The sequence below is a fragment of the Lissotriton helveticus genome, chromosome 12 (genome assembly GCF_964261635.1).
Source record: "Lissotriton helveticus chromosome 12, aLisHel1.1, whole genome shotgun sequence".
Taxonomy (NCBI): Eukaryota; Metazoa; Chordata; class Amphibia; order Caudata; family Salamandridae; genus Lissotriton; species Lissotriton helveticus.
In genome coordinates, this window is record NC_136073.1 from 208,069,469 (window position 1) to 208,082,382 (window position 12,914).

Below are 12,914 nucleotides of genomic sequence, written 5' to 3' on the forward strand. Positions count from 1 at the left end.
CCTATGAGTGTTTGCTTTTTCCAAGATGTTATTACTTTTTTTCTTCAGGCAGGATATTACACTTTTCTAGTACATATTTTGAATTGAGTTGCGGCACAATTAGGTTGCAGCTGAAGGCAGTGCAAGTTTCTCTCAGTAGGGCAGTGTCGTGTTCAGGGGGGAGAGGATGTGGCACTCTGGCCAGAGCTGCCAAATTTGGAACTGGAGAACCAGGTTCAGCCTTCATGACCAGTCCACCAAAACACTCTCCTGATGGAACACATTCCCATGCTACACCTTAGAATGCCCCGACAGACCTTAGAAGCCCTGGTATCTTAGCACCAGTAGGTGGACCCTTGCGGTGGCAAATGTGGATTAACCTTGAAGGCCTGTCCACCACAATCCATACTGAAGTTCACCTCCGGTCTTGGGGGCAGGCATTTGAAGCAGCACACCCTAGAGCGATAGTGACTCTGTCACTGCAGTCACAAGATGCTTGATGCCTGTCCACTCCACCCATTGGTATCTCCGTTGGCCTTTTTCAGCAGTAGTAGAGCAATTCACTGGGGATCGGCAATTCAGGATTTGCACCTGCACCAAACTAAGAGGTCCATTAGGATGGCGGACGGACAAAGTCCGTCCGCCATCCTGTCGGGGGCCGGTACGGTCCACCACAAGGGCGGACGAACCGTGCCCCCAATTAGGATGCATCCTCCACAGTGGCGGGTGCATCCCGCATTTTTTACATTGCGGCAGACGGTGTTTGAAGCACCGGCCGCCGCAATGCAAAAAATGCACGTTGTACATTTCAATGCACAACATGACAGGCACCGCGCGGTGCCTGTCATGGTGTACATTGAAATTCTGGGGGGTACCATAGGTACCCCCCCATGTGCACCCCCCACATCCCCTTCACACTGGGGGCCCGCAATGGGCCCCCAAAGCAAAGACCGTATGCCTTTCTGTGGCGGCAATGCATTCCTCACCGGCCATCCTAATATGGCTGGCGGTATCTGATAGACACCGCCACCATATCAGGCCTTTTCCACCACGGTCGCAAGCCGACCGCGGCGGAAAAGCGGCAGACGGTCTTCCCCTCCGCCATGGTCCCCCCCGCCATCGTAATATGGCAGGGGGAAGAAAGGTGGCGGACGGGCAGGGATGGCAGACGGATCGCCACCGCCTACATGGCAGTGGCGATCCGTCAGCCATCCTAATGAACCCCTTAGCTTGCAAACTTCACGGTTTCTCTGCTTCATGCATAAGCACTTTAAACATCTGCTGCCTGCTCTGGGGCCACTGTAATTATGCAGCAATGGAGGACAAAATTATGTCACAGTGTTGACTAAAATATGAAGCAAAAAAAGACTGCAGCGTAATGCGGTATATTTTATGATACTTTATTATTTTGACATTCTTATATATGCTAACAGCCTCTGCAAAGATTTTTGTCTCATTAGTACCTGTGTAATATACAAATGCAGCAGTGACAACGGTGACCATTCAACCTTTGCAAAGGGCCCTCCACTTCGCAGCAACATAAGTCACAATTTTGTTTTGTAATTTTTGATCCGTTTGAGCTACAAACAATTATTTTGTTAAAATTGTTATATTATGCAGCAGATGATGTATTTTGCGGCAAATATGGTACAGCTATAATTAAGTGGAAAACATTTGTAAACTAGGATATTTTGCCATTTATATTTGAGCTGCTCTTGTGGAAAAAGTGAGAAGTGCAGATGACAGAAACTGCATGGCTCGGGGACAGATGGCTTGGGATTCCACCTTTAAGCATTTTTATCATATTCTGTGATCGGAAGCACATCCCACTCTGTTAATTTATTTTAATGTCAATAACTCACATTAAACCTTAAATAAACATGTGTATTGGTCGAATTAAATAATGTAATACTCTGTAACTGGTCAGTGAAGTGCCAAATACTAAAAATAGGAAAGTTTTGCTCTTTCTGGCCACACCTCTGACTGCGCCTAGAGACCCAAATCTCAGGTTATTCTCGCCCTTTGATTCTCCGCCCACAGTTTTCCTACTTTTTTTCCTCACTTCAACCACTGCTTCCTGTTTATTGTGTTTTGAATGTCGAGGCCTCATGAATTGAACTATTATCGTAGCCTGACTGTGGGCTTAATCACAGCAGTTGCAAATCACAGTTGGCACAGGTGGGAGCTGGGGCTTGAAATTAGGAATCACGGACTGCATAGGGCACTTTCCCTGTGCCTTCTTACTTCACTAATGAAGCCTAGTCAAAGTACCGAATGACATTATTCTATGTTAGGATTTTAACTAATAAACGGCAAGTAACAAAAGAATCTCCCAGACAAAAGCAGTAACCCACTAATCTATTTATATTATGTGTACTTTGTGACCTGCATGGTACACGTTCTTTGCAGCAGGCATAATAACCCACTGTGGCTACCTTACTATGAGTCAAAACTTCCACTACACAAACATTCGATCTCTCTCAATGAAGAACATTAACCACTGGAGTTATCTTGACATTTTTATTGTTGCCTGAAAATTGCTGGACAACAAGAATGCAGAAGCAGTTACTTTTCAATCCATAATGCAGTTGCAAACACCACTCCCCCAACCGAAGTCAGCGACCTTTGTTTGCTTGGTACATGAAGAAGCAAGATTCATGTGCATTTTTTTCACATTTGGTCTAATTACTATGAATGTAAATAACAATAAAACATACTTGCAAACTGGGACTACATGCCTGCTTTTCTCAATATTTGACTTCAAAAATGTGCAATTGTATTTGTCTAACAGGTTTACGGTCTCACACAACCGGCGATTTATATAGGGCCATTGGAAAGTCCACAATGTTGTCCCTGTTCCCCACAGAATTTTAGTGTCTCCTATGCCCCTGGAACTATGTGAAGGTCATTCGGGAGTCATGAGAGGGTCTGTGCAGGCTATGTGTGAGTAATCTGTGGACTAAGGTATTGTCAGCTGGGACCATTTCTTGGTCAAGGGATTCAATGATATATAATGGGTATTTTAGGAGCTAAGTGAGCGTTTGGGATCTATGGGAGAGCATGATGGGGTCAAAGTTCAGCTTTCTAAGGGTATCTTCCGATGTACATTAAAGACCACATCTAGATCGAATGGCTAGTAGAGCCTGTTGGGTGTAATGCTAGGACCCGTTTTGGATGTGTTGAAAGCTGCACGAGGTTACTGGGGGCTGTTTGTGAGTAATTTAAGCTATGTGACCATCTAGCTGTCTGGAGAAATCAAATGATTTGTTCAGGAATATTCAAGGTTCTGTTGGGAGCTTTTGTTAGGATATGTTGCTGGGAAGTAATATTCTGTAGGGCCAAGGTGAAAGACAGTTTAAAACTATGTGTACTCTTGTCTGCAATTCAAACATCTGTCGAGAGCAATGTCAGTGGAAACTGTGAATTAAATGACATGTTGTGAAATAGGATAACAATTCTATTTTAATCCAGACAAAAATCTCCAGCCCAGAAATATACAATTTAACTATAAATAAATGCTAGATTAATTTGCTCTGAATTTATTTAAAACATACGCTTTGGATAGAACCGTATTTAGCAGGAACAGACCGTAGGTGCAGCAGGATTTTTATTTTTGCTAATTATAGAGAGGAATGCAAAGCCTGGGATTGGCCTGCCCCCTCCGCGCCCCCTTTCTTATGACTGTGGGCATTTGGAAAGCCCCCAGCATGTGACCTGTTGCCCCCGGTGCCCGTTTCCTCGTGCTGACGTCACTGCTTTGCAATATTTGCCAGCTTGTGGGAAGAGGGCTCTTTTAGTCATAAAGTATTTTTCGTCTTCCCTCTGCCTTCTAGGGGATGCATTATTTGCAGACTTCTCGGAAAGGGGCCGAGCGCTTCTTGTTAATTTGAGCTGCAGTCACCGCCATTAAACTATATGGTTGGAAAGTCTGGCTCGAGGAAGAGACCACACAGTAATTTTCCCAAGAAAATTGCAGTGCGTTGCTTCATTCCGTTTTGAGCAAACTCGCCACAACGAGGAGAGTGGTTGTGGGTGAGAAAACACTTATATTAGACTCATTTTCAACAACTAAACAGCAGGCCGATTGTCAGTAGTAAATCGAAGTACGATATTCACTAGTGCTAATAATATTTAAAGAAACCCCCGTCACATTTACTGATAGACATTGCCTTTAAATGAAAAAAGATGTGTACAAAGCCTTTGGCCTTGCCCACCGATGCCTGCTAATGGATTCACTGGGGCACCGCCCACTCGATGTGACATTTTGAACTTCTGCGAGGGGGTAGAGCTAGGAAACGCCACTCTGCGGCTGCCCGCGGCCCCCACAGGGGGTCACCCTAAAAGGGCAGGCCCTTTAGTACCATTTGGGCACTTCCCCACCTCCACTACTAATGCGGGCCTCTAGAAGGCTTCCCCTTACCAGGCACGCCAGGCGCGTCACTTCCGGCGCACCGAGGAGGTGGGGAGGTATTTATGCCTCCCCCGGCCATTTTGGCATCCTCTTGGCGCCGGACATGCCGTCTCCCACCCTACCGCTTACCCGGCTTGGGGTTGGCAGGCGAAGTACATAGAACATTGTAATGTTTTCTTTTGTCATTGCAGGCGGAGTTACAGGGTGATCTGGAACCATATGGGCGCAGAAGGGTACCTCTGCATAGGCACAATAGGGGTGCCAGAGCCAAATCCCAGGAGCCTCATGGGTGGGTCCTGGAACAATGACATTGGTGCCCCGTTAGTCCTTTGGGCGGTTGTGGGCCTGAGCAACCGGGGGCTTGCCTTGCTACGATCCGCCCGTAGAGGGGCGTGAGTAATAAGTGTCACGTGATCCAGTAAGGGGATCACCCCTGAAAGGGCGAGATTTTGATCGATACCTTATATCTATTGATCCAAACCTCGATCTGGTCGACTGAACCTTTATTGCCTGTCTTGGAAGGAAACAGTACACCTATCTGCAAATTAGTTCACCCAAGAAAGGACTCTACTCTCAAAGATCACGGACAACTTCTAGGTTTCAAAAGTTTATTGTAAAGATATAATGAGCTGCAAATACAAGCATCTCAGAATGAGATTCACGAGATACACAGGTCCAATTACATACATGTGCTCTCGAAAAGCCCTCAGACGAGCAACAGAAATCACTAACACAAGTTCTAAAAATAGCAAAGCTATCAGCATAGACGCATATCTCTCCTTCATTTAGGTTGAAGGAAAACAAACACAGGTTAGGCGTCCCTACCCTGTTCTAGATGGTATCCCTACTTAACCAAATCCCAACCTAACAAAGGTGTCAGCAATGAATGACCCCCAAGGGAAGTCACCCACTCTAAGTCTCTTGGTGAAAACCTAAAGTTCTCCAGTCATGACCCCTCACTGCCTACCCATCCGCTCTCTAAAGGGTCCTCAGGTCTCTGCTCTAACTCCACCCAGGGGTGCTGTCCCTAATACAAAACAGTCAACAACATTTGAGACGCCCCTTGCGAAACGCCTCTCACGGGGTGCAACTTCAGGCTTTTTCCATGATGCTTTGTATTGGGCCTCAGACGTTAGAGTTGACCTTGCTTCTCAGTCTCTTCTCCGGCCCGCTGATACCCCTTAAACATTCCAGAACCCTCCTCCATGTCTGGGCCGTCTACTGAACAGACCTCTATTCATTCACTTATAATTGGATCCCCCCTTTCCTGTTGCAGACAGATATCTGCCGCCAAGAACCCAACTCTCATAGACTTCTAAAAAGGCTTGCAACATTTCTCAGCCCAGACATGTACGTGTAAATCAATGCTAAAACATTTCAGGCCTACAATATTTCACATTATGATTATAGCATTCAATTTCTTCATTTAATTAAAGCATGTTAAAACTCTTATTCTATTATTTAGAAAACATTACTCTAAATCATGGCCCATTAATGCAATGACCAAAAACGTTAAACAATCTGTGTCGTGAAAAGAAACACCTTCCCTTTTAGCTCCAGCTCTGGCCCTGAGGCCTACCACGTTCTGCGTTTTACCACAGACCATCTTATATGTTAACAGCTACACGACACAGATTCAAAATAATCACATCTACTAAAATCATATAATGTCACACATTTCTGTATTAATTCCACTTCTACTTAAATCTCTATATTAGCTATACATTTAGAATATAATTTCAGATACTATTAGCACTCATGGCATTTCTCTTCATGAATTATGCTCTCTATAGGTAAGTGTGATGTACTCATATATTTATATCAGTTTGCGCTCTCTCAGTTCCCCCCTTTGATGACCTCTCGGGGTCATCACTAACATTTAAACTGCAGTTATTGCTGGCATTCTCTGCGCTTCCAGAGCTCTCAGGCTCCTGTACTGATTATCTTGTATGGCAGCCAATCTCTGCAACTGTTCTCTTTGGGCCCTTTCTGACCTTCTTACTCTGTACCATTTGAATACCCTCACCAATCCCCACAATATTATCCCACAGATCAATATTATGATGATAGGCTTTAGGATATACCAAATAAAGCTTTTGCCCAAGGTGGAAAACCACCCTCCAACTGTACTCATTCCGTGGCCCACCTTTTCCCAGACATTTTCTCTACTCAAGTCTTCGATCTCTTTGTGTATATTAGTTATGTTCTTAATAACTTTCTCAAGGGGTTTTGAAAGGTCTGGAATGTAAGTGCAACATTCCTGAACCTTCAAAGCCTTACAGACTCCGCCCTCTTTTGCTAATAAGACATCTAATGCAAGCCGATTTTGAAGAACCATAGCCCTTATCGATTGCATCTCTCCTTCTACCAGCATTAAGGACTGAGCAGTGCTGGCAGACAACCTGTCGACAACTGTTGCCAGTCGTCTAATTTTAACATCATTAAGGATTATTCCCAAAAGAGGGAACATAGCTCCAAAGACATCTCCAACCATTTCTGCATCGCCTAAATCTCTCCTTCCCCTCGATGATGTCTGGCCCTCAATGATCAATAAGTCTTGTGCATGATATATTTTGGGGAAGACAATTGCCAAGTAACATGATCCATACCAGTTGTCAGGTAGTCTCACGTAAGCATTTCTTCCACATACAAAATACACATTTGGAATTACTTGCATTCCCTTCAGGAAATCCTTAGTGTAGTACTCTAAATTAAAAGCATGTTCACAGTCAACTTCACCCACGTATACATTTTCATAATACGTTTTGGCTCGGTGAAGACATAACTTTCCTCTCTGCGCTTTATCTAAAGCTATTGGACCACTACTACCCTTTCTCTTATGTGACTTCTCTTCCTCGGTCCAATCTAATTTCCCTTGTCCTGATTTTTTCAAAATCTTTTGTCTCCTGTAACGATCATCCACCTGCCCTATGAACTTTTTCTCGACTTCGGACACCTTACATGTCAGGTTATTTCTACGGGCATGTGAAGTATCTAAGGTAATCCAAGGAATGAAGAACTTGGCCAATCTGTCTTCACTCTTCCAGTAATCCCATTTATTCATCTGCTTATAATTCGGGACTTCTGGCAACACAGAATCATAATTGGAGAAATAGTATTCAAAACTATCTCTCTCATAAAATATACTAAGCAATAAGCTACATGTAATGCCATATGTCAGAGGGAGGTGATGATATCGAATTCCTTCATCTACAGACGCAGGCAACTGCATGCAGACGTAGCAATCCTTAACCTCCATGGCATCCACGTATTCATACAAAAGTTTAGCATAAGCATTTGACCTAAAGTCTCCTTGGGACTCGTCTACATGTAACCTGCGGGCTTCTGCAGCCAATAACGCTTTCTCTTGAGTGTTTTCCCTTTTCTCACCTGCAACAGTGGGTGTAAGTGTTACTACAGAATTCGCATCAGTTACCTTTACCTCTTCCTCATGTCCCTTTACATAAGAAATTGTTACCACTAAAGCTATTAATATTATCACTCCTACTATTAGTGTACCTATTATACATTTAGCTCTGCGGTTCGGGGTGCCGGCCTCCATTTCGTCAGACAATCTAGCTTTTCCCTTTCTCTTTGCAAAAAAAGTTCTTTTCCTCTCGTTCCTTTACAGTCTCTTTCAATCCTTTTTTGTCTTTAGAATCCACACAGCTGGAGGCTGACAGCCTTTTTCGCAAAAAGTCCTTTCACAGTTCAAAAAGACAACCCTAGCCCTTCTCCATCCACTCAAGGGGTTCCCTAAAATTCTCTGCTTCCTGGGCGCTAGGTAATCTTCTTTTCTTCTGCTTGCTTTATTTACAAAGTCCTTTAACAATCGACTATTAGATTTGTGGTTGCAGCTTCAATAGCATAGTTCAATATTTCCATGCGAAGAGTATGCTCTTCATGTGCTGTTATCGTGGTACCAAAGTCGGGGAATTTCAATTCTGTAAGAAACATGTGTTTTAACTTGCTGAGGCGGGGAGGTCTGGGGAGCACGAATGTTAGTGACCCTTCTTGTTCGACACCGGGTACCAACAGTTGTATTTCCACGGTGATAATGGGCTCAGAACTGGACACCACCACCGCTCGGATCCTCCCTGTCTCCGGTTTCACAGACATTTGTCGCCAGATATGTCCACTCAGGTGTGGAGTATCTTCTGTTAGGCACACGCACTCTTCTTGACCTTCTTCGGTCTGATGCTTCAGCGCCCTGAGCACCTTCTTCTGGGTCTGAGTCTTCTGATATCGGAGGAAGGGTTGCTTCTGGAGTTGACCTCAGGCTAGAACTTCTTCTTTGCGGCCAATTTGCTTCTCCACGTGCCCTTCTACTCCTTCTCCTTCTGGTCTGTTCTCGCTCTCTTTCAGACCTGTCAGGGTCAGACTCGTACTCCCAGCTGTCTTCTCCTTCTGTAGCGTCTTCTGTTTCGCTGTTGTACTGACCGTCCTCAGCTTGGTCAGACTCGTTCCCTGCTTCCACTGGCACCTCTACAGCTTGGCTAGCCCCCTCTATGGCTTCTTGGTCCTCAGCTGGACGTCCATCCGAGAGAGGAGCTGTTTCCAGAGGTGCTGGAACCCTTTTCGTATGCGACGCGTGTATCCAGTTGGGCAGGCCTCCCACCTTTACAGCTGTACTTGTGATCAGGATGACCTGGTAGGGCCCACGCCAACGAATATCCAAGCAGCTTCTTCTCACATGTTTCTTCACCAGGACCCAGTCCCCAGGATACAGGTCATGGCAAGGGCCCTGGCACGCTGGAACCTCTGCAGCCTGCACCTGAAGGGACACAGAACGCATGGCGTCAGACAGCCCCTTACAATAGTCCAGGATCATATCATCTGTGATATTTAACAGTGCAGTAGCTGGAATAGATGGCAGTCTCATTGCTCTCCCCATTAACACCTCATGTGGTGACAACCCTGTTCTTCTGTCTGGGGTACTACGAAGGCTCATGAGTACTAATGGCAGGGCGTCAGGCCAATTCAGGGTCGTTGAGGAGCAAACTTTCGCTATTCTGGACTTGATCGTGCCATTAATTTGTTCCACAATTCCTGAGGCTTCTGGTCGGTAACTGCAATGGAGCTTTTGGTCTATATTCAGTGCAACACAAATCATCTTCACAAGCTCGCTGTTAAAATGTGTTCCCCTATCTGATTCTAAAAAGGCCGGCACCCCGAACCGAGGGATAAGTTCTCTAAGCAGTAACTTAGCCACTGTGAGGGTGTCGCACCTACGTGTAGGGTATGCCTCAACCCATCTGGAGAACACACAAACAACCACCAGGACATAGCGGAGGCGGTTGCATCTTGGCATTTCAATGAAATCTATCTGCATTCTGTTGAATGGACCTCCAGACCTTCCTATGTGACTTAGTGCAACTGGTGTTCTTTTCCCTACATTCAGCTGCTGGCAGGTCACACAACGCTGGCACACTGCTTCTGCTGCTATTCTAAACTTAGGATTGTACCAAGTCTGTCTAAACACTCTCAGCATAGCATCTCTCCCTAAGTGTACGGGACCATGTATGAGTCTAGCCATTGGACTCACCATCTCATTGGGCAACACTGCTCTGCCGTCTGCTGAGACCCAAAAATGAGTCTCACCCATTACACATCCTGCCTTTACCCATGTTTCCTTTTCTGAATCAGGAGCATTTTCTTGCATGGTTGACAATTCATCCCAAGTATCAACAGTTTCCAGTATCATGGCTAATTCAGTTCTTACATTTATTCCACCCACATCCACCTCTGTGAAAGAGTAACCTTGTTCTGCGCAATACCGCGCAACTTCATCAGCATATCTATTGCCTTTCGAAACAAAGTCCTCATTTTTGGTATGTGCGATGCACTTTACAACTGCGATACTTGCTGGACATTGCAATGCTTCTAACAACAAGCGCACAAACTCTCCATTGCGAATGGGAGAGCCTGAAGAAGTCATGAACCCTCTTTGAGACCATAACTGCCCGTAATCATGAACTACCCCAAACCCATATTGGCTGTCGGTGTAGATGGTGACTCGAATTTGATTGCCTGCTAAGCAAGCACGTGTTAGGGCAATAATCTCGGCTACCTGAGCGGAGTGTACTCCTTCCAGGCACCCAGCTTCCACAACTCCTTCAATTGTACAAACAGCATAAGCTGCTCTCAACTGCCCAACTTCGTCTCTTACACATGAGCCATCGACAAAGAAAACTTCATCTGGGTCCGTCAGTGGCTCATCTACGATGTCGGGTCTGGGTTTGGTGCATAGTTCAGTCACATCGAGACAGTCATGGTCTGTATATTCATCATCATCATCAATATCATTTGGAAGTGGCATTAAGGTAGCAGGGTTCAAAACAGAGCATCTCTTGAGGGTCACGTTCTCTGCAGCAAGAATAACTTGCTCATAGCGCGTGAGCCTGCTGTTGGTCAGATGCTGTGTTTTGGTCCTGGTCATCAACAGTTCAACAGAATGTGGCACGCACACCTCTAACGGGTGCCCCATAACAATATTTTCACATCTCTCAATGCTGACACCCGTTGCAGCAACGGATTTGAGACATCCGGGCAACGCTGCGGCTACTGGATCTAAGGTAGCCGAGAAATAAGCAACTGGTCTACGGGCATTCCCATGGATTTGGACCAACACAGACAACGCACAACCTTCTCTCTCACAACAGTAAAGAAAGAATTGTTTATTGTAATCAGGCATTCCCAATGCCGGAGCACGACACAGGTCCTCTCTCAGCTGTAAGAATGCCATCAAACAGTCTTTGTCCCATGGTACCGGATCACTCACCTCTTTGTGCGTCAGTTTTTGCAAGGGCTTTGCTTTCAGTGAAAAGTTCACGATCCACTGTCGGCAATAACCCACCATCCCTAGGAACATCCTGACCTCTCTCTGTGTCTGAGGCGCGTTCATTTTCATGATCGCCTCTATCCTATCTGGTGACACTTTTCGTTTGCCTTTCTCAATTCTGTGTCCCAAGTACTGCACTTCTGTCAGGCAGTACTGCAATTTTCCCGGGGACACCTTGTGCCCATTGGCAGCTAGGTGATTTAACAAAGCAATGGAGTCTTCCCTGCAAGCTTCTTCTGTTTCTGACGCCACAAGGAGGTCGTCTATGTACTGGACCAGAACTGACTTCTGGGGCAGCACTAGACTTTCAAGATTTTTCTTCAGAAGCTGGTTAAAGATCGATGGACTCTCTGTATACCCCTGAGGGATACGACACCATGTTAGGACGCGATTTTCCAGCTTAAATGCGAAAAGAAAATGGCTATCTTCGTCCAAAGGGATCGAAAAGAAAGCCTGACAAAGATCTATCACAGTGAACCACTCAGCTTGGAATGGAATCTGAAACAGTATCACTGATGGATTCGGTACCACTGGACAACATGAAACGACTATGTTATTAATCTTTCGCAGGTCCTGTACTATCCGAAATTTCCCATTGGGTTTCTGCAGACCCATAATCGGGGAGTTGCATGGACTACCCACAATTTCTTTCAGTATTCCCTGTTTAATCATGGACTCGATCACGGGTTTTATGCCTGCAATCGTTTCTGGAGTCAATTTGTATTGGGGTGTTCTTGGGAACTCAGCATGCGGTTTCACTACTATTTTCACTGGGTCCACCCCTTTGACCAATCCAATCTCTTCCCCAGTGAAATCCCATACCTCTGATGCCACTGTCTCTCTCAAATCCCAGGGAAGCTCGTCTACTGTCAAAGTAGGGTACAGCTCCACACATATTCTTGAGTTTGCAACTTTGAAATCTGCATCATCATCATTAGTCAATACCTCCACTCCCTGGGGTGTACAGTATATAGTACAATTCAATTTGCACAACAGGTCTCTTCCTAGCAGACACACAGGGCTTGAATCGCAAACCACAAATTGGTGCTCATCGCTGTACTTCCCTATTTTCACCTGTACCGGTTCTGTCAATTGGCTGGTTATTCTCCTGTTTGCGACCCCTACCACCTGTATAGTCTCTCCAGACATGGGCAGGTCTGGAACTGCAGCTGATCTGATCGTGGATCTAGTGGCTCCTGTGTCCACCAGAAATGTCGTAGGGCACCCTGCTACTTCTGCTTCCACATAGGGTCCCCTCTGATCTACCTCTAAGGCTGCCCCGAGGGTGCAGTCTTCTCTTTCCACTCTCTGTCCGGTTAATGGGTCCACATAATAGCATTCTTCACCTTCCACAAACAGGGGCATTTGTCTATAGGTCTTACCCATACTCCCTACTCGAGGAGGTTGCGGGAACTGGGCTCGGGGAGGAGCCCCCCCCCCTTTGAGCACCTTTCCTTGGTATGGCGTCGCCCCTCTCATAGGTGCGCTCTGGACCTCTTCCTCCTCTATCTCTTGCTCTCCGATCTCTACATTGTAAGGGCACTCGCGTTTCCAATGCCCCAACTCGTTGCACTGGTGGCACCTAGTCGTTTTCTTCAAGGTAGCTATGTCTACTCTGGGTCTAAAGGTAGTACTCTCCTCATTACCCTTGTTCTGACTGTACTGCTTCTTACCTCCTGTACC